Below are 20,704 nucleotides of genomic sequence, written 5' to 3'. Positions count from 1 at the left end.
CAAAAAGATAGAAATGTAGTGATATTTTATTTTTTTTTTATAAATAAAGCTTGCCTGAAGATCAGAGTTCAAAGCTAGCCACAGTAGTTAGCCATACAGGCCAGGCAGTGATGGCACACACCTTTAATCCCAGCAGCTACACTAGTTAACCATAGATACTGGGCAGTGGTGCTGCAAGCCTTTAATACCATCACTAGAGAGGAATATAATGTGGGATGAGACAGGAACGCACTCTCTTTAAGTCTGAAGATTTTGTAGAGGTAAGATCTCTCTAGTGATTGACTGTTTTGCTTCTCTGATCCTTCAGCTTTAACCCCAATATCTGTCTCTGGGTTTTTATTATTCGTGCTATAAATTTTATTCCATTTAAAGTTGTTAACACAGAGTAAGTAATGAAGTACCTTTGTTAAACTGTCTATGAGTCTTGAGGTGAGGCATCAGCATCCCATGTGACATAACTTCACTTAATATATAATGTGGTTCAATTAAGGTTGCCAGAATAAACTAAAGTGGGGACTAAAATCTGAGGGTAAAGAAGACTACTCACAACAGGAATTGTCTGTCCTTGTTTCTATATTTTTCTCTATTCAGTCCATGATTTCTCATTGTTCCTTTCTGTTCTCCCCTGTTCTACATTGTTCTGTTACAAACCTTCCCAGTCATACATATCTTTAAAACTGGCATTCCTTAAACCTATCAGGTTCCAGGATTGGAATTCTTTTGCCACATAGAAAATTAGATAAGCATTTTCACACACACACATACAGAGAGAGAGAGAGAGAGAGAGAGAGAGAGAGAGAGAGAGAGAGAGATCTGTGGGAGTAGCTAGTACACATGTGGTGAACTTCTTAATGGAGAAAGTTAGTTAAGACAGGAATTAAATCATCAGGGGATTCTAGAGGGGAAGGTTAGTGCACTAAGCTACATTTTTAGTTGGCTAGTAAAGGGATAAAAGGCTTATTGTCAGTAAAATTATCAATAGGGCATGGATTGTTTAAATTCTTTTCTCCCAGCATGCATAGAATTGGGTAACCAAGCAACCAATGTAAGCAGTGAGGGAGAAGCTGATGGCTCTTGATTGTGTACAGCATACACTGCAGTTTCTATGGGCAGAGGTCTGGAGTTTTGCTCTAGGTGATAGAAACAAAGAGGGAACCCAGACCTCTAAATTATCAGTTCCAGGGTTTGCTCTTATCAGCTGTTCTGACCATGGACTTTGTGAGTCTGTGGCCCAGATCTCTTCTGCTGTCCTTGAGAGTAAAACACAAGTTGTAAATCATCAGTAAACCTTAGTGAAAGTGAACATAAGGAGTGAAGAATCTTTTGGTTTTTGGCTTTATGAGACAGGGTTTCTCTGTGCTTTTGGAATTGTCCTGAAACTAGCTCTGTAGACCAGGCTGGCTAAGAACTTACAGAGATCCTCCTGCCTCTGCCTTCCAAGTGCTAGGATTCTGCCACTGCCTGGCAGAAGTTAAAAATCTTTTAAGTGAGGTAAAACCAGAACAGCAGTTTGGGCAGGTAGCAATTCTATGTCCTTCAAGATCTGTGAATATCCTAAGTGGAATGCTCTTGCCTAAACCCTGACCAGCTGATAAAGATAATTGCAGAAATTCAGATCTCTGTGTTTTCCTAGGAGAGAAGAACAAAGGTTTGGCTGTGGAAAACTGTTTTCATGTAGGAGTGGAAAATTGTTCTAGACTAAGGAATTAATTCCCAAATATGTAACAGAAAGGGAGCTAGCTACAGTCAAAATCTACAGTGGCCAACAGATGTTTATCTGGGCTTTATGTTCACTGAAGAGTAGTAAAATATGCTTTCTGCATTAGCATATTTTCCTTCATTCAAATAGGACTGCTAATATGGTCTCTGCTTACACCCCAGTGGTCAGCAAAGTATCTTTGTAGAGATTGTGTGTGTGTGTGTGTGTGTGTGTGTGTGTGTGTGTGTGTGTGCACATGACTGATAATAGTTAGATTTTTGATTCCTGGTGACATCTCTATGGATGCACTGGAGTACACCGCCCACATATTCAAAGGCTGACTTATTTGAAGTCAGGTAGACTTTCACACCTGCCTTCTCTGTGCCTTTGGGAAACACCCATCGCAGGCACACTGCCTTTGGGAAACACCCATCACAGGCACACTGCCTTTGGGAAACACCCATCACAGGCACACTGCCTTTGGGAAACATTCATCACCGGTACACTGCCTTCTTGTAGACTTGGAACCACAGAATCTTTTTGGTTCATGCTGTTTTTCCTCTCTGAAAATTGCCTAAAACAAACTTTGGAAATTCAACCTTCCTTCCATCTTAGGAACAAAACTTGAGGTAGGGTTCCTCTGCTCTGTTTTCTCTTTTGCCACCTATCTCCTCCTTGAAGTGTTTCAACCACCATACATATTCATTCTCTTCATCACATTGTCTTCAACAAGGCCACTATCCCTTCATATCTCTTCTTGGTGGTTGACTTTAGACTTGTTTCCCCTGTCTTCCCACAGCTATTATTGCCATTTATAGTGACTCCAACACCCATGTGATTGACCAACCATCCACACAGCCCTCTCAGCTCTTGTAGTCCTACTCTTCCTAAACAATTTCAGGCACCGAACTGAAATCCCCAAAATATACAATGGTTGATGTTTATTTTTATGTATTAATTGTCTGTCTGTTCCATAGCTGACAATGTATTTGGTTAAACTTTTTTCTGTTTGGTCCCGTGTCTGCAACTCATTCCCCATGAAGGAAAGTAATTCTGAAAAGGAACATTTCTAGCCACCTCAGAGATGGCACTACCTTAAACAGCATCAAGATCCTTCCTTCACACAATTCATTCTTGACCTCTTACAATGAATTAAGAAAGAGGAAAAAAGTTTCTCTAAAATTCCAGAAGTCATGGAGATGTTTACAGTGTAATTTTGAAATAAATATAAGTATTTTAAAGCAAGACATTACTGTTTCAAAATATTTTCTGGACGTGATGGAACTACGACAGTAGCTATAGTTTCTGGTACAAGATATGCACACTGTCGAGCCAATCCACACTTCAGCAGGGAGAGGCAATGAGCTCAAGAGACCCCCATGTCTAGCAGAGAAACTCTTAATGGTTGATAGCTGGCCACTGGGAGAGGGAGAATGTATTTTCTGCAGAGGTGTGGCTCACAATAAGTACTACATGCTCCAAAAGATGGTGCTCCATATCCCTGGACTTGAGGCCAGCACCAATTGGATTCAGATATTAAGAAGGGAGGAAGAGGAGAATGAACAGGAAGAAGAGGAAGGAGAAGAAGTTGCGAAGGGAATTTGGGCGAGTCACAGGAGTTGGAGGAGGAATAGATATAATCTAAATACATTGTATTTATAATATGCAATAATAAGGGTCCTTGAGTATCTTCACTCTTATAGTCCATTGTCAATCTTAACAGTATATTCTTTTAACAATTATTTTCAGTATGTGTATGTGGGAGTCATGTATCTCTGATGGGAGTACTAGTGCCCTTGGGGGCCAGCAAAGGAAGTCAGATTCCCTGGACCTGGAGTCACAGGGATTTGCTCGCTGCCATGTGGATGCTGTAAACTGAGCTTCTCTGAAAGAGCGGTCAGTGCACTCTTGACCACTGAGACATGCCTGAGCTGTCCACCTCACACTTACCCATGGGTTCTCCTACACTCTGTACTATCATTTCTCCTTGAATACAGTTTCCTCTTACTTTGCAACTAAATAAATATAATGTTAAAAGATGGCATGCACAAATTATATTGACTGCCTGTGGAAATAATATATTGGGTTACATAGATGTACTATTTAAATTATTTTTTAAGTCACAAAGAAAAAAACAGAACTAAGATGCAAATGTTATGCTTCCTAGAACTCAGGTCCTCATCTTAGTTGCCTTCTAAAAGCTTCTCCCATTTCCAAAGTGAAATTTCACCATATAATACTGAATTTTAACTTATTGTCCCCATTTTAAAATGTAAATATGTCACGTTTCCCAGCATTCTCCATGAAACCTATGAGACTGAGTACATAAGGAAAGGCATGTGTCCCTTCAACCTTTGATTCCAATTTGTTCTTCCTGCATGAAACCAAAGGATCAGGTATCTCATTAATCTTCCAGAGGCACTCCATTTGCGTATTTTACAAGAAAATTTAAGCTGAATTTACTTTAGCATACAGGAAGCTTGATTGAGATTGCTTTCTTGGCTATGTAGAACTCCAGGATCAAGACATATTAAAATTTGTTACCAATCTTATTCAATGATGTTTAAGTAATTTCCAGATTCATCACCAATGATATCAATGCCTTTTTCTGTAACAACATACCTCAACAAAAGTAATTTAAGAAAGAAAGGGTTTGTTCTGGTTCCTGGATCCAGATGATACATTTAGCATGGTAGAGAAGGCATGTGTTGGAAAGAGTTATTTTTAAGGTGTGTTTCTTTTGTTTATTCTGCATCCATTTAACTCTGTGAAACTGTGATTCTTTGCCTGTCTGTGTTAAACACCTGATGGTCCTAATAAAGACCTGAACTACCAATAGCGAGGTAGGAACAAGAATAGGCAGGGCTGTCAGTCAGAGAGTATAAATGGGAAGAAAAATGAGGAGCAGGACCAAGAGAACAAGGAGAAGAGGATGTCAAGGGTCAGCCACCCAGCTACACAGCCACCCACTGAGTGAGAATAAAAATAATATATACAGAAATAAGTAAAAGCCCAGAGGCAAAAGGTAGTCAGGATAAGAAAAGCTGACTAAAAACAAGTCAAGCTAAGGGCAGTCATTCATAACTAAGAATAAGCCTCCATGTGTGATGTATTTGGGAGCTGGGTGGTGGAGCCCCCAAAAGCCAAAGTAGTAATATATCATACAGCAGGCATGCAGAAAGAAGTGGTGGCTGGCTAAACACATGGCATCCACACTCAGGAAGACACAAGGGATAGATGTTAGTGCTCCACATGTTACCTAGGTCTCCAGTTCACAGGAATGGTGCTGCCCACACTTTAGATGGGACCCCTACCATGGGAACCTGCGATGAGTCCCCATAAGCTAACTTAGTCAACACTGCCTTCAGGGTGCAGATGAGCTTGTGTCCTGGGTGATTCTATACCCAGTCAAGTTGGCCAACAGTAACTGTCACCGTGTACAATGACTAAAAACATTGCTTTCATATGAATGGTTTCCCCTGAAAGCAAACATTGTGCAAACATGTGTACCTATGTTCTATGTACTGCGGGTGAGGCATAAATGTTCTCTAATCAACACTCTTCTGTTTAGCTGAATGAAAATAAAATAAAGCTTCAAAGAAAGACAAAGTATATAGTCACAGTTCATCATTTAATCAAAATAAGAGTGAATCCTATTTAAATATTAAATAAAGCTTTTTACAAGCACCACAATCAATAGAACAGGAGCACAAATTGCTTTAGGAAATCCTAAAATGGAACCACTGTTTCTTTTCATATTCCTGATAGTATATTTCAATTGCTGTATTTCTCCATTCATTTCCTCGTATTGCTTCTTAAATCCTTCCTCAAGCAAAGCCGTTTGGTCCTAAAACAGTGAACATGAGAGAGAAATAAATATTGTAAAATTCCAACATTATACAAGTCTGAGTTTCAAACTTTTACCAAGTGGTCCTTAGTATACACCTCCATGATTTTGCTTACCATGAAGAAGATGCTCTGAGTTAGAACTTCACATTGTAAAGAAGGATAATTGACGCTTCATTGGGGTTGAACCACCATGTCTGTTTTGTTGTAATGCTGGCAGAGGTGTGAAGACGTTCCTACACTTATGCCCACTAAAATGCAACTGATCGGATTGTGTGGAGCTCAACACACTGAGACAGTGTGGCAACCATATCATACAGACAGAACCAACCAATCAGTTGTTTTAGAAATCTGTTTTCCTTGAAGTTGGGCAATGAGAGAATCACTCCAATGCCATGTGCTGTTTCAAGCAGCTGTTGAGCCTGGAGACAGCTACAGAACCTGCAGGAGCTGCCAATTCCTTATGCTTTTCACTCTGGACATTTCTTTCAGTTTTATGTCAGAATAGATCATCCCGAACTTGGGGTGGTAGTGTCAGGTGCCTGATAATCTGGGCCTTGATAACCCAGACCCATTGCTGGTCTTAGTAAACTGCCTAGTGGGGAATTTGTCTAGTGAATCCCCATGAGATTGTTCTTAAATATCCTGAATTGGCAAATCAAACTAGTACAGTCATATAAAAAAAAAAAAAACCTAAAGGAGCAACTGACAGCCTGAGGGAGGACCCCCTAAGCAACAATACCTTTAAAGTGCTACTGCCCATGACCTGACTACACACTTTGTCCTGTAGCCTAGAACATGAGGACCATTAGGGGAATGAGGACTCCCACCTGCAGCTGCTTCTCCAGTATCTTTTCCTGGTCTTTGATGAGCTGCTCTCTCTCCTGCACCAGCTTCGTTCTCAGCTGCTCAAGGTTTTCCTCATGACTTCTCTCTTGAGCCTCCATCAGCTGCTGCTGCTCCTTCTGCTGCTGTCTTAGCAGCTCCTGTTCCTTCTCTGCTGCCTCCTTCTGGGCCCGCTCCTCTGCCCCAGGAAGATTCAGAGAGGGAAGAAAGTGATGGGTCAAGTAAAATGTCTACATTCCAGAACCCAGACAGCAATTCAGATCTGAAAGGAAACCACAGACTCCACACTGGTCCACACCATGGAGACAGTGTTTCTGGGGATGATGGAAGAGACTCTGCCCATCTGTGTAGCAGGATTAATAAAAACCCAGAGACAGAAACTAGGGTTCAACCTGAAGGTCAGAAAAAGAAAACGGACACTCACTGGCTATTACCTCTTCCTCAGTCCGAAATGGCGATTCTGACTCCAGAAAGCTCAAAATGAGACTGATTGTGTATGAGACCTGTCTCCTCCCATTTTATATCACTCTCTAGTGCTGAAATTAAAGGCATGCACCATTACTACCCTGTTTCTATGACAATCTAGTGTAGTTGCTAGAATTAAAGGTGTCTTTAATCCTTACAGACTGCCTGGTCTATAAAGCTGACCAGTGTGGCTGTTTTACTCTCTGAATTTCAGGCAAGCTTTATTTATTAAAATACAAATGAAATATCACTACACATCGGTTTGAAGCACAGACTGGACTTCTCAGAGTGAGCCAACAGATAAGGGTAGAGAGCAGCTAATCTGGAGATATGTTTACTGTGGCTTTTATCAGGAAGTCTTTTGGGAATCTGATCCCTTCTGTGATATAGATATGAATAATTTGCATTGGTATGGACTTTAAGGTCAATTTTGTTATAATTTTATGTATTTCTGATCTTTATTAAGGTATTGTGATTGTGTAGGTATTTAAAAATGTAATGGATAATTAGAAAATATAGGTTGTTAATGTATAATCATCAATAATAGTCAAGCTTGTAGTCATGTTAGTTAGATTTTCTAGATGTGCATAGATATATTTCAGATAGGCATTCTTCATATCTTTCAAAGACTACAGAATATGGCATTTGATGTTTTAATAACTTATGGCTTTTCATGACAATGAGACACGTCTGCTCCTGGCAGCACCAGCTACTTCAAGAGGAAGATGGGCATTGAAGAGGCTCCTTATGGAGTTTGATAACCATGTGGGCAAGAAACTCCTCTTGCCTGGACTTTTGCATAAACTGGACACAAAGAACCCGCAGAGAGAGGACTGCTGAACTTGCCTAAAGGTGAGATGATCCTTCGGGGTTCCTGATTCATGAAAGAGTCTGTGAGACATTCTGCAGGACACAACAGATAGTGACTGAACTGTCTTTGAAATGTCCTGCTTTATGGAAAAGTCTGCTGGATACTATGGGCCTATAGGCTGAAGATGGATGCCCCAATGTTACAAAAGAGCTTTGGATGACTGTACAGGCAGCAAGATGTCTCTGTCATTTCTAGAGTTTGGAAGTTGCTTACTTCTTGTTTAATTAGGTAATATTATATCCTTCTGGAGTCTTTGATGGAGTTAAAGAATAAATGGATAGTTATTGTTTTTCTTAGTTATGATAAAAGATAAAGTAGATATAAATATTGTAACTGTAATTCTTGCTTGCTAACTGTTTTGTTATATGTAATTTTACCATGTTAAAGTTAACGCCTTTTTTGTTTAAACAGAAAAAGGGGAAATGATGGAGAAGGGTCATCAATGCGTTACTCTCATTGGTTAATTAATAAAGAAACTGCTTGGCCTGATAGATCAGAATATAGGTAGGTGGGGAAGACAGAACAGAATGCTGGGAAGAAGGCAATGAGGCAGACGCCATAGCTCTCCTCTCCGCAATGGACACCGGTTAGACTCATCCCAGTAAGCCACAGTCAAGTGGCAATATACAGATTATTAGAAATGGGTTAATCAAGATGTGAGAGTTAGCCAATAAGAGGCTGAAATTAATGGGCCAAACAGTGTTTAAAATGAACACAGTTTCCGTGTAATTATTTTGGATAAAGCTAGCTGGGAGCTGGGCTACAGCCCGTCACTCCCACTACAACACTTCTGTATGCCTAGAGACATGCTCCTGTACCTGCAATGGCCTTCTCCCCAGCAGTGAGGGCTGTATCTGCCTGCAGAATGGAACTCTCAATGGTGGCCTGTGACTGGAGAAATTTCTGGAAGACTTCACTTGCCTGCAAGACAGAGAAGGAGCAAAGACCTTGATGGATCCTGGGAGAGAACCTGTGTGAGTTAACACAGTCTCCACTGTGCCTCACTGTCAAATGCTATGGTGAGGCCTGCAGACTGCCCTGCTCTTCACTGGAACTAGATACTGCTGGGTTCATGACTCCTCCTGTCATCCCCGCTAGGGCCACCTGCTACATCCTGCTCCCAGATCCGACCAGTTCACATCATGTGCAGATGTGCACAATGCAACCTATGGTGCTCTCAAATATGGTATCCCCATGTAAAATGCTACATCATTGTGGGGATTTCACTTCCTTCTGCTTTTCCTGGATGTATTCATGGTCAAGTCACTTCACCTGACTGGTGTAGGAAGTCCTTTGGTATATGCGTTGCTTTTGTTTGTTAATGAATAAAACCACTTTGGCCTATGGCAGGGTAGAATAGAGTAAGGTGGTAATTTCAAGCAAAGATGGAGGAGAAACAGGGCAGAGTCAGAGAGATGATGTGTAGCTGTGGAAGGACAAAGATGACTGCCTGTTTGAACCATACTGGTAAAACACGAGCCTCATGGTAAAATATAAAAAAAATAAAAATGGTTTAATTTAAGATGCAAGAGTTAGTTAATAAAAAGCCTGAGCTAATAGGCCAAGCAGCATTTTAACTAATATAGTTTTTATGTTGTTATTTTGGTTCTCAGTGGCTGGAAAACAAGCAGCTTCTGCCTACAAAATGGCACACCGACATGGGTTGACTACATCCACATAAAGCCCAAGAGAGCTTGAAAAAAATTCTAGACACAAAACAACAGAGTTTAGCACAGTTTTTTGGTAGCTGCAATTTTCTTCAGGTGGGCTCTGTTTGCTGGCGGCAAGCAAGGGACCCACGGTTCCTTTAAGAGAGGTCTTCCTGTCTCAGCACTGGCAGCAAAGGCTGTGCAGCTTCTTTAAGGGAGGGTTTCCTGGTTCATGCTAGTTTCACAAAACAGCTCTGGTTCTTTGAGGAGGTGGAGCACTGAAATAGGGTCTGTGTACAGCATGTTAAATTGCTTAATGGTGACAGAGACCTCCTGCAACCCTGGAGCTGGAGCAGTGTGCATGGCTCTCAAAGGCAGTGAACATGCCTCCACCACTTTGGACTGGGTGAAGACAACAGGAGAGCCACAGAGTTGGTCCTAGCCATGCCCACTTAGCATTTAAAAAACAAACAAACAAGAAAAAGCACTCCTGGTCAAAAATAATTATAGATATGCACATAATAAAGACAAATTCAGATGGAAAAGATCTCTAAATGGGTCACAGTGTTGGATAAATGTACATAGGCTTGAGAGAGAGGAAAAAAGAGTATAAACAGTCTAAAATTAAAGGAGTAATAATAATAAAATAAATATTAAACTTTCTCCCTACTCCTCACCTCTTCCCCATGCTCCCTATTCCTCACCCCTTTCCCATGCTCCATACTCCTCACATTTTTCCATGCTCCCTATTCCTCACACCTTTCCTATGCTCCCTGCTTCTCACCTTCATCCCTTCCCCATGCTCCCTGCTCCTCACCTTCACCCCTTTCCGGGGTACCTGCCAATAGTCATGCTCAATCTTCTCCCTCATTTCCATGTAGAGCCTGTGTCCTCCAGGAGCAGAAAATGTTGATATATTCCCCATGAAAGCCTTTGAAAGTCGATTCAGGTCTTCCTGGCAGTATTGATCTGATGCTTCTTCATTCTTCAACATGAACATCCTTTTCTTCTCATCTATTAATTCCTACAAGGGAAATGGACAGAAATCTGACACAGTAAAGGAATAGAAGAGATAAAAGTTCCAAGAAACTTTGTAGAAGAGTCAACCTATTTTTTATGAGAAAGTATTCTAGTGGATATGAGGGGACCTAAGCATTGAGTGAACAGCCACATGGCAGGACATCCCACTCTCTAGGACTTCCCCAGCAGGACAAAACTCTGGGAAACCTTCCCCAACTCCCTTGGTTTTTCTAGCCAGCCAGCAGGGAGTATCCTGTGGCTATGCTCCCTCAACCCATCTAGCTGCCATCCAAACTACTAACTACACCTTACCCTCAAACCTGCCTATTCTCCTGCAATCTCGGTGGAACTCTAAAACACAGCTTGCTCTAATATTGAGAGGACTTAAGAGGTTAGTGAACAGCCACATGGCCAGATGCTCCACTCACTAGGACCTCCCCAGTGGGACAAAACCCAGGGGTACTTCCCCAACTCGCTCAGATGTTCTAGACAGCTAGCAGGGAGTTCCCTATGGCTAGGCTTCCCCAAAACGCAAACCCATCCACTAGACCCCCCAAGCTACTAACCACACCCCACCTAAGAGTTGAGAACTTGCTATAACACTGATGGGACCAAAAGCATGCTACAACACTGAGGGGATTAAGTGAGAGCACCAAGAGAGAAAACCACAGAGAAGACCAAGACAGCAGGTGTAGTATGGAGGAGTGGACTGTGTCCCGCCACCCAGCTAGCTTAAACCCCGAAATAACAAAAAAAAGTATTAATTTAGTTACTGCCTGGCCCATTATATCTAGCCTCTTCTTGGCTAACACTCACATCCTGATCTAACCCATTTCCATTAATCTGTGTATCACCATGAGGTCATGGCTTACCAGGAAGGATTCAGCATCTCTGACCTGACGACTTCATGGCAGTTATCCCTGTCTGCCTTCCTCTTCCCAGCATTCAGTTCTGTCTTCCTGCCTATCTAAGTACTGCCCTATAAAAAGGCCAAGGCAATTTCTTTATTTAACCAATGAAAGCAACACAAATACAGAAGGACCTCCTACACCATTAGGTGTGTAGAGACCTCAGAGGCTTTCTGAGACAGAAATTGACAGTACAGAGCAGACCAAGAAAAACTCCCAAATACTCAGACAGCCATAGCAAGGATTGGACCAAAATGCAAAGACACTGCCAGCCTCATTTGAAGGAAGAGATGGGTAGGCACCAATGCAAGAATTCCTCCAACAACCTAAAAAGCAACATGGTAACACCGGAACCCAGCAGACACACAACAGGAAGACTTGATCATCCTAACCCAGAAGTAGAAGAAAATGACTTTAAATGTAACTTGATGAAAATGATGGAGAACTTTAAAGAAGAAGTGAAATACTCCCTTAATAAATGGAAGAGAAGACAAACAAAAATTGGAAGAAATTAATAAATCCTACAAAGAAACCCAAGAAAACCAAGAAAAAAAACAATCAAACAGGTAAAGGAAACAGTTTAAGACTTGAAGACTGAAAGAGAGGTAATAAAAAAACAAAAAACAAGGGAATTCTGGATATGGAATATCTGGGTAAATGAACAGGAACTACAGAGACAAGTATAACCCACAGAATATAAGAGATAGAAGAAAGAATCTCAGGCCCTTAAGATGCTATAGAGTAAATAGACTCATTGGTCAAAGAAAACATTAAATCCAACAAATTCCTAACACAAAACATTCAGGAAATCTGGACATCATGAAAAGACTAAACCTAAGAATAATAGGGGTAGATGAAGGAGAAGAACTCCAGCTCAAAGGCACAGAAAATATAGTCAACAAAATTATAGAAGAAAACTTTCCCAACCTAAAGAAAGACTATCCCTATGATGGTACAAGAAGATAACAGAACACCAAAAGACTGAATCAAAAAAAATCCCCTTGCCATATAATAACTAAAACACAAAACATATAGAATAAAGAAAGAATATTAAGCACTGCAAAGGAAAAAGGTCAAGTAACATATAAAGGTAGACCTATCAGAATTATACCTGACTTCTCAACGGAAACCATAAAAGCCAGAAGGTCCTGGGTAGATGTGCTGCAGACACTAAGAGACCACAGATGCAAGTCCAGAAAACTGGGAATCAACCTACCTCAGGATCCAGCAATACCACTCTTTGGAATATACACAAAAGATGCTCAATCACACTATAAGAGTATTTGTTCAACTATGTTCACAGAAGCAATATTTGTAATAATCAGAACCTGGAAACAACCTAGATGCTCCTCAACTGAAGAATGGATAAAGAAAGTGTGGCACATTTATACATTAGAGTAATACTAAGTAGGAAAAGAATGGCATCTTGAATTTTGCATGCAAATGGATGGAATTAGAAAACACTATCTTGAGTGAGGTAACCCAGACCTAAAAAAATAAGTGGATACTAGCTATAAACAAAAAAACAATGACCCTATAGTTTATGATCACAGAGAATCTAAGTAATAAGGTGAACCCAAAGAACAACATATAGAGACCCACCTGGAAATTGAAAAAAGACAAGATAGCCTGACAAAATTGGGAGCATGGGAACAGGAGGTAGAAGGAAGAGGAGAAGGGGAAGAGGATGGTAGAAGGGGAGATTTGGGGAGAACCTGAGGAGATGGGATAGTCAAGACTGGAGAGGGACAGGTATGAGAGCAAGGAAAGAAATGTCTTGATTGAGGGAGCCATTGTGGGGTTGGCAAGGAACGTGGCTCTGGAAGAATTCCTGGTAATCTGTGGGGATGATCCCAGCTAAGACCCTGGGCAATGATTGAGAGGGTACCCAAACTGGCCTTGCCCTGTAGTCAGACTGATGATTATCTTAAATATCAGCATAGAAGCTTCATCCACCAACTCATGGAAACAAAGGCAGAGACCCACTTCGGAGCACTGGATGAGCTCCCAAGGTCCAGTTGAAGAAGGGAAGGAATGAGAATATGAGCAAAGAGGTCAAGACCATGAAGGGTTCATCCACTGAAACAGATTACCTAAGCTAATGGGGACTCACCAACTCCAGCTGGACTGGGAAGGGACAAGCATAGGACCAAACTAGTCCCTCTGAATGTGGTTGACAGTTATATGGCTGGGGCAGACTGAGGGGCCACTGGCAGTGGCACTGGGATTTGTCTCTGCTGCATGTACTGGCATTTTAGAATCCTATTCTCTTTGGATGGATACCTTGCTCAGCATGGGTGTAGTAAGGAGGGTCTTCAACCATCCACAGGGCAGGGGGCCTTGTCATCTCTTGGGATTGGGGGTAGAAGGGTGTGTGGAGGGAATGGGAGGGGGGAGGAGGAATTTGAACTGATTTTTTTTGGAGAATCTAATAAATTAAAAGAAAAGAAAGTATTCTAGTGTAATAAGACAGCAAATGAATGTGAAATGCTAAAACCTGAATTAGGGCTCTAAAAAAAAGTTTGTCCAAGACCACAGTAAATGTTCATTAAGTTCTTAGCCCTTAAAACCTTCTGGAAAAATAGTTTTTCATTCTACAATATCTGGTTCCTATTGGGGTCCCATCCTGTAATTCTGTCTTCAATGACACAAAGATATGACAAGGAGCAATAGAAGAACAGTGGCCTGCAGTGGGACTCTTGTGAGACAAAACTGTTTCATAGGAACAGAAGAATAAAGCAAGTTCAGGGATGAGCTACAGGTGTTGTGGGCAGGATTGCAATCCACAGACATTAACTGTGTGAAGGATTTAGGAAACTATATACTCATTATTCCAGTCATTAGAGATTTCTGGATAAAAAGCACCTGAAGTCTGGCAAGGGGACATGAGTCTTTCACAACTGTGTTCACAATGAACACACAGAGTGCTCATCTTTAAATGAGGCAAGCACCCAGGGTCAAAGAAGGCGCAGCAGTGTGACCATCTTGAAGGCACAGAATCATGACAGTTAAAGATGCCAGCATTACCAGCAGCTTCTTCTGGAATTGCTGGTTTTCGTCCTTGAAGGAGTGCTCCATGAAGACAGCAGTGGCTTCCTTCTCACAGGCTGTGTGCACATCCAGCAGCTCCTGGAGCGTGTCTGTGGGGAGCCTCAGTCGCTGGGCCATCTGCTCACTGTAGTGGTCAGCTGCCTTCTGCACAGCTGCTGAGTTCTCACGCTGGGCCAGAGTTGTCACCGCATCATCCAGACAAGGCACAGCTCCACTGTTGATGGCATCCACGTAGGTCGTCACCAGAGTTCCCAGTCCTTCACGTACCAGGAGTTTTAGGAGATAAATGTGAAGTTATAAGTGAATGGGATCCAAGATTTTAAGACTACATTTCTAATCTCCCACAACTACACATGCACACTTACAAACATAAACACTATAAAAAACACTCACGATTCCCAGTGACCTTAATTCCCTCTCTGAGTGTCTTGATCTTTGCCTCGGTGAAGATGTAAGAAACAAAAGCCCTCATTTGTTCCTGGAACTTAGGATCCAGTTGGTCTTCTGAGACAGTCTCAATTTTGCATAACAGTTCTTTGTCATTTGTTGGCCGGTCAAAGACAAAACACTTCCGTTTAGGGAAGAAACGACTGATGCACTCCCTGGGCAGATTGGATGCTTGGATTCTGGGATTGTCACCTAGTGTTAAGGGAAACACAAAGCCATGGGGTAGTCTCAGAGCAGAGAGCAAATGATGGAGGCACTTGTCTCTGTGAAGTGTTCTGCACTCACAGGTCTCTACCATAAACATGCAACACTTCTTTGCATGTCAAAAGTATACCAAGATTGTATTTGGTAGACATCTGGTGAAATGGTTTAGGAGCCATTTGACCCCCCTGGAAGAGCATATGACTGAAATCTACAGCCCTGAACACGGCAATCAAGCACACTGTTATTGTGAGCCCTGTGGACTGAACAGCCCTGAACACAGCAATCAAGCACACTGTTATTTTGTGCCCTGTTGACTGAACAGCAAAAGACTAAATATGTTTTCTGGCCCAGTCATTCCTTTGTAACAAAGGAGCTGTGTGGCCCAAAAGAAGAGCCACAAATAAAGGATAATAGAGTATTAGAAATAGCAACATTAGCAATTCTAAGAAGGAATCTATTGTTATTATAATTATGCTCGCCTTCCCTGTCACCTGCGTATTCTGCCCTTTAAGAGACAAGATCTGTCAACTCCCAATCTCCCCCTTCCCTCTGAAGCAAACTAGTCTTGATTCTCTCTTCCTTTCTCTCTCTCTGCATGTTCTTCTGAAGTGACAGCCTCTGCCTCCCTCCTAACCCCACTCCTCTTTCCTCTCTCTCTCTCTTTGCCCCAAACCCCCGTACCTCCCAATACCCACTAAATAAACTCTCCATATCCAAGGTCTCTCTGAATGGTATACCCATCTGTCTCCTATGTGCTGTGACCTCCCACCCACCATGGGACCTGCCAGGGTCACCCATGTCATAAAAAATAACATTGGTGTGATTAGGCCAGACTGTCTCTGTGTTCCCTCCCGCCCATGGGTGGATCCATGGGTGGATGATCATGGGCATCCTAGACCCAGACCATTTTCCAATCCCTTGTCTGCTGCATGGCTGCACACAAATGGTAAGGCCCCCTCCTCCGAGTCAGCTTTCGCTGACATTCATCTCTGGTAGTCCCTCAAGGCTGAGGACTGTGATCTCTTTTCTTATCTTGGACTGTTCCCCCTCAGGCCATTCAGAGTGGCTCTGGTCCCCACCCTCTGCACTGGAGAGCTTTAGGATGACTTGAATCAATCACTCGACCCTCACTCTGTCTCAAAGTTGTTTGCACACAAGTTATCTTTTGGATCTTGTCTCTCTCCCTTCCTTGGCCATGGTAAACTAGCCTTCCAATGCTATCAGTCAAACTTCCCCCTTGGGATGTCTTTTAGAGACTCTAATACCTCTAAGGTCAATGCCTCACTTACAGCCTCCTAAGCCTATCCACCTTTGCACTAAAAAAAATGGCCTAAGTACCCCTTAAATAACAACCTACAGTGGCTGCCTAAAGGCAGACCCCAACACAGGAAGTTTCTAATTTCTATCAGTGAATAGTCAGATGGGAAAGTTTCTATCCACCCATGCTAAACTCTGCCCCTTCGGCATCTCAGGTCCGTCTATTTTCCCTTCTCTGGGCTGCCTCACAATGTGACTAAGCCTGTCTGGAGTGTTATACTCCCCCATCCCACCTGCAAATGCTTTGCTTCTCTCTCCTGTTCTCTCTCTCTCTCTCTCTCTCTCTCTCTCTCTCTCTCTCTCTCTCTCTCTCCTGCCTCTGTCACCTCTGCTGCCACACCTTCTAGCCTGGAGAATGGGCTCCTCTTCCCAGCCCACTAGGGCTGCCAGCACTTATAAGTTTCCTGTTTACTTCATGTATAGAAGAATGAGTGAATGGTGTGGCCACATGGATGTAATTCTATGTCTTACATGTCACCCTTGTTAATTCTGTTTAAAATCTCTGTGGTTTCTCTGTGCTTTGCATCATGTGACCACAGCCATCTTTGTTAGGGGCAACCACCACCATTTTGTTTGAGCTTAAGAAAGGGAGAAGTCACAGACTCATGAGGCGCTACCCCTAGTCAAATGGTGCTGACAGCAGGCTTACTGGCTATCAGGTGACCACACTCTGGTAACGGCTTGTCTCTTAGCTACATGACCGGCCACCAGCTCCCTTTAAGTTATTAGCTGTGTTTTTAAACATTACTTTTATGCCCTGTTACATATGATGTGCTTTGTGATGGTACGCCTTGGCAAGGTCCGCTGAGGCATCCATCACATGCAGAGAGCCTCGGCAGAGCATCTGCTCTCCCTCAGTCGCAATGGCTCTGCTTTCCCATTCACTGGTGACTTTAATTCTCCAGTTTCTCTCTGTCTCTCTCTGTCTGTCTCTGTCTCTGTCTCTGTCTCTCTCTCTCTCTCCCTTTAAATGCCCTCCTGCTTGTTACAAAGTGTCAATAAAAAATATAAACGTCAATTTTCTCTAGCTCAATTTTCATTTAACTTTATGTGTATATTAAATTAAACTACATGTATATATAGATATATGTACTTACTCTTTAAAAAATGTTTTAAGCAGTCCTAATGAGCTCTGTTCATTCTATCTATTTCCAGACTAGGAAAACAATAAGTCTCAAATATTTTAAATATGGTATTTAACCATATTATATATGGTTCAATCTGTTACAACATACTGCATATGTAATTCAACCTTCTTTCTATATGATTAAAATTTAAGGTTATGAAGATCTATTTCAGATTAACAGAAGCTAACCTACAGCCTTCCCTGTGAGCTGTTCTTCTGTCTTGTTAGTTTCACTGTTAAGCTTCTATTTTTTCTTTTTTGTTCTTCACAAGCATAAATCTTACCAGTTAAAAACCAGTACTGTCAAGCTGGAGGACTCTGGATAAAACATTCCTCCACAACCCCTCAGACAGGTCGTATATTGATCCCACCCCCTTAAAGTTCATTGCCTGACAGAGATTCCCCATCAAGGCACCAAAACAACAGAGAAACCCTGTCTCAATAAAGAAAAAAAGGGGGGAAGGAAGAAAAGGAGGAAGGGAGGGAGAGAGAGAGAAGGAAGGGGGGGAAAGAAGGAAAGGGAAGGGAAGGGAAGGAATAGAATGCTGGATAGTACTATTCACCTTTAATCCCAGTACATGGGAGGAAGAGGCAAAAGAAACTGTAAATTCCAGTTTAGCTAATAGCTATATTGTGATACCTTGAATAAAAATAAACAATAATAGCTTATACTGAAGGGACTTTGACCAGATTGAGTATGGTGAGCCTGGCTCTGGCAGGCCTTGCCTTTCCCCCATTCCCTCTTCCTTGTTAAAAACCTTGGATTATATTCTTAGAGCTAGCCACCAAGGTCTAGTCCCTTATTTGGCCACTTCCTCCTCCTGAGACCAACTACCAAGGTCCAGCCATGGATGTACTGAAGTGCAACAATCAAAAGCCCCCTTTGGTTCACCTAATTAGCACACCCAATTAAAATTAAACACCTCATCCTAACATGGGATTTCACCTATTCCCTTCATAAATTGCCATTTGTCTATGGACCATGTTATATCTCCTCTGTTCAGAGGCAGTCCTTCGTCCTCTGGAACAAGCATCCCCTTCCCATCTCCCTTGTTCCCGTCTCCTTCTCCCTCATCCTCTACCTCCTGTGTTTGTCTCTTATGTCTCTCTGGGGCAAATAAATCTTTGTGCCTGGACACTTTCTTTCCTATGTAATTTCAGGACTGTGAGTACTGCTTGCACAGGCTGCTTTCCCACCTACTGTGGTTTTAATATTTTGAGTAAACAAAGACAGAGAAATGACAGCAGTGAGCAAATCAGAACTGGCATTCCTCACAGGCTTCAAACGCTCTCCTTGGGCTAATAACATCCATGTAAATAGTTTACAGACCACTAATATTACTGATCCTGACATTCTGGCATGAACAAAAATAGGAAACTGTGATAAATAATGACACATTCTGAGAAGGCACAGACTGAAAAGACACATCTGGCAATTTACTTGGAACATAGATGTTTTGCACGCAACATAACCAACCCATCATTAAAAACCTATGTTCCTCCATGAGTAGATAAAGGTATAACTCTGTGAAATATTTTTTGAGAAGGGCTATGTATGATAAACTCACAAATAAGAATTATGTAGACAGTTATTGCTTAAAGGAAGGCAAACACAAAAACAGGCCATACAAATGTCTGGATCTGGAGACTATAGATGCTAAAGCCTTGGCTTGGAATAATTTTCCTATATTTTAGGCTCTACTCTTCTCTAAAGAACTCAGATACTAGTTACCAGAAATTTCCAGCCAATGACCTATCAGCGTTTCTGCAGACCTCCATCCCACTGCAAATACAGAAGGACCCCACAGAGGATGAGAGCAACACAACAGATCCCAGCCCTTCCCAGCCCTCCCTCTACCTGAGATCAGCTTCAGTGAGTTCTCCAGGTACTCGTCCTCTGTGATGCTCTCTCCATCTAACTTCAGCTCCAGCGTGAAATCCCGAACAGTCCAGACGAAGTCTGGGAAGAAACTCACAAACTCTGTGGAATTCTTTATTACATCAGGATTTGGGGAAGACTTTGCCCTGATCAGCTCAGTGAGTTCTGTGACATAACTGGTACTTGGTTAAGGAAAAGTGAATTCAAACACATGTTTTCATGATTCTCTTATTAAAAGCAAATCACAATAAACACTGTTTTCTGTCCTAGTCTCCTCTGGCCAACAAAAGCCACACAGTGGCAGGGCAGCTCAGTGCCGCCATATGCATTCCAGAACACTCCATGAAACATGGTGCCTCAGGTCCTGCAAGGATACTGCAGTTGCTCCAGGGCCTGTTGGTTAATGGTGCTCATACTGTTGTAGACAAAGGTGCTGCTCAGAAGCACAGCCAGGGCAAAGATCCATGAGTCATTCTTAGGATCAACCTGGAAGACACATGAAGGCAGAGGATTGAAGAGAGCACCTTTCAGGAGTCCATTTGGGTTGACCTTGTGGCCTTGTTATTTTAATTAACACAGTTTCTGTAGAATGATTTTGGGTGTGGGCAGCCAGGAATGAATGAACAGTCTCTGCTAACATATATGAAATCACAAAATATCCTCCTTAACCAGATTAATCTCAAGCAAGAACAGCCGCACACATCCTGATTTAAAACAAATTACCAGGCTATAGTACTCAGAACAATATGGATTATTCAAGCCTTTTCCAAAGTGCTGTTAACAGATACAAGAAGAGCAAAGCAGGTGAAAATGGTCAATGCCTGTCTTGGATTATCATTCTAAACCCCATTAATTTGTACAATTCACTGTGTCAATGAGTATAATTAAAGTATGATAAGAACAAAACAAGGATATATGCCAATGGAACAGAATAAGAGGCACAGAAACAGATTTATGAATTAACTATCAACTGACCTTTGCTAAGGCTGTCAAGAACACAGTGCCTTCCCCAAATAGTGCTGGAGAAACAGGACACCCACACACAGAAAAGCAGAATTAGATCCCATGTACACTGTACACAAAAGCCAGCGGAAATAGATACAGAGAAGTGCTAGGATGTGACCCTGGATATGGCAGTCACCGTGTGCATGTGTGAGGCAAGCAGAGCAGCATAGGGAAGGAACGGCTGCAGTTTTCTCAGGAACTGAGAAAGGCAGGGACTCAACCTGGAGTGATGAATGGACAGAGACAACATGCAACACATTTGTGCCAGACTCAGATACAGACACACACAAAAGAAACCCTGTGATGTAAACATGCAGATGAGCATGGCAAGCATCTAGGAAAGTGGAGTGACCGCCCTGTCACAAAAGACA

The 20,704-nt window shown here is 42.1% G+C and overlaps 1 pseudogene across 1 annotated transcript in view; it reads right to left on the bottom strand.

The window, feature by feature from the left end:
- Positions 1-5,311: 5,311 nt before the first annotated feature.
- The window catches only part of LOC148121078 (guanylate-binding protein 6-like), a 39,741-nt pseudogene continuing 24,348 nt past the window's right edge, over positions 5,312-20,704 (bottom strand). Inside the window, exons 4-11 of the transcript XR_015738515.1 lie at positions 19,705-19,814; positions 19,308-19,504; positions 14,749-14,994; positions 14,332-14,612; positions 10,194-10,400; positions 8,546-8,648; positions 6,376-6,569; positions 5,312-5,546 (exon numbers count right to left, since the gene is read on the bottom strand). The product of XR_015738515.1 is annotated as a guanylate-binding protein 6-like (transcript). The remainder of the gene's footprint in view (positions 5,547-6,375; positions 6,570-8,545; positions 8,649-10,193; positions 10,401-14,331; positions 14,613-14,748; positions 14,995-19,307; positions 19,505-19,704; positions 19,815-20,704) is intronic.

This window comes from Myodes glareolus, chromosome 8, assembly GCF_982192425.1.
Source record: "Myodes glareolus chromosome 8, mMyoGla1.1, whole genome shotgun sequence".
In the NCBI taxonomy this organism is placed as follows: Eukaryota; Metazoa; Chordata; class Mammalia; order Rodentia; family Cricetidae; genus Myodes; species Myodes glareolus.
Note: the sequence above shows the minus strand (reverse complement) of the source record. Positions and strands in the feature narration are given on the sequence as shown.